We start from the raw sequence: 2,696 nt of genomic DNA on the forward strand, positions 1-2,696 counted from the left end.
AACAGAAAGGGACTGAGAAAATACTTGATGAGATTAGAGTTGAAAACTTCCCTAATACGGGAAAGGAAATAGTTAATCAAGTCAAGGAAGCACAGAGAGTCCCACACAGGATAATTCCAAGGAGAAACACACCAAGACACATATTAATCAAACTATCACAAATTAAATACAAAGAACAAATATTAAAAGCAGCAAGGGAAAAACAACAAATAACACACAAGGGAATCCCCAGAAGGTTAAGAGCTGATCTTTCAGCAGAAACTCTGCAAGCCAGAACGGAGTGGCAGGACATATTTAAAGTGATAAAGGAGAAAAAACTACAACCAAGATTACTCTACCCAGCAAGGATCTCATTCAGATTTGATGGAGAAATGAAAACCTTTACAGACAAGCAAAAGCTAAGAGAATTCAGCACCACCAAACCAGCTTTACAACAAATGCTAAAGGAACTTCCCTAGGCAGGAAACACAAGAGAAGGAAAAGGCCTGAATAATAAACCCACAACAATTAAGAAAATGGGAATAGGAACATACATATCGATAATTACCTTAAATGTAAATGGACTAAATGCTCCAACCAGAAGACGTAGATTGGCTGAATGGATACACAAACAAGACCCGTATATAAGCTGTCTACAAGAGACCCACTACAGACCTAGGGACACATACAGACTGAAAGTGAGCAGATGAAAAAGATATTCCATGCAAATGGGAATCAAAAGAAAACTGGACTACCAATTCTCATAGCAGACACAATGGACTTCAAAACAAAGACTATTACAAGAGACAAAGAAGAACACTACATAATGATCAAGGGATCAATCCAAGAAGAAGCTATAACAATTGTAAATATTTATGCACCCAACATAGGAACACCTCAATACATGAGGCAAATACTAACAGCCATGAAAGAGGAAAGTGCAGTAACACATTCATAGTAGGGGACTTTAACACCCCACTTTCACCAATGGACAGATCATCCAAAATGAAAATAAATAAGAAAACACAATCTTTAAATGATGCATTAAACAAGATGGACTTAATTGATACTTATAGGACATTCCATCCAAAAACAACAGAATACACATTCTTCTCAAGTGTTCCTGGAACATTCTCCAGGATAGATCATATCTTGGATCACAAATCAACCCTTGGTAAATGTAAGAAAATTGAAATCGTATCAAGTATCTTTTCCGACCACAACGCTATGAGACTACATATCAATTACAGAAAAAATCTGTAAGAAATACAAACACAGGGAGGCTAAACAAACACTACTTAATAACCAAGAGGTCACTGAAGAAATCAAAGAGGAAATCAAAAAATACCTAGGCACAAATGACAATGAAACACGATGACCCAAAACCTATGGGATGCAGCAAAAGCAGTTCTAAGAGGGAAGTTTGCAGCACTACAATACTACCTCAAGAAACAAGAGAAATCTCAAATAAACCACCTAACCTTACACCTAAAGCAATTAGAGAAAGAAAACAAAACAAAAAAAAAACCCCAAACATAGCTGAAGGAAAGAAATCATAAAGATCAGATCAGAAATAAATGAACAAGAAATGAAGGAAACGATAGCAGACATCAATAAAACTGAAAGCTGGTTCTTTGAGAAGATAAACAAAATTGACAAACCATTAGCCAGACTTATCAAGAAAAAAAGCGAGAAGATTCAAATCAATAGAATTAGAAATGAAAAAGGGGAAGAAACAACTGACACTACAGAAATACAAAGGATCATGGGAGATTACTACAAGCAACTCTACGCCACTAAAATGGACAACCTGGAAGAAATGGACAAATTCTTAAAAATGCAAAACCTTGCGAGACTGAAACAGGAAGAAATAGAAAATATGAATAGACCAATCACAAGCACTGAAACTGAAACTGTGATTAAAAATCTTCCAACACACAAAAGCCCAGGACCAGATGGCTTCACAGGCGAATTCTATCAAGCATTTAGAGAAGAGCTAACACCCATCCTTCTCAGACTCTTCCAAAATATAGCAGAGGGAGGAACACTCCTAAACTCATTCTACGAGGCCACCATCACCCTGATACCAAAACCAGACAAAAATGTCACAAAGAAAAAAACTACAGGTCAATATCACTGATGAACATAGATGCAAAAATCCTCAACAAAATACTAGCAAACAGAGTCCAACAGCACATTAAAAGGATCATACACTATGATCCAGTGGTATTTATCCCAGGAATGCAAGGATTCTTCAATATACGCAAATCAATCAACGTGATACACCATATTAACAAATTGAAGGAGAAAAACTAGATGATCATCTCAATAGATGCAGGGAAAGCTTTTGACAAAATTCAACACCCATTTATGATAAAAACCCTCCAGAAAGTAGGCATAGAGGGAACTTTCCTCAACATACTAAAGGCCATATATGACAAACCCACAGTGAACATTGTCCTCAATGGTGAAAAACTGAAACCATTTCCACTAAGATCAGGAACAAGACAAGGTTGCCCACTCTCACCACTCTTATTCAACATAGTTTTGGAAGTTCTAGCCACAGCAATCAGAGAAGAAAAAGAAATAAAAGGAATCCAAATCGGAAAAGAAGAAGTAAAGCTGTCACTGTTTGCAGATGACATGATACTATACATAGAGAATCCTAAAGACACTACCAGAAAACTACTAGAGCTAATCAATGAATTTGGTAAAGT

Source organism: Hyperoodon ampullatus, assembly GCF_949752795.1.
Source record: "Hyperoodon ampullatus genome assembly, chromosome: X".
Classification (NCBI taxonomy): Eukaryota; Metazoa; Chordata; class Mammalia; order Artiodactyla; family Ziphiidae; genus Hyperoodon; species Hyperoodon ampullatus.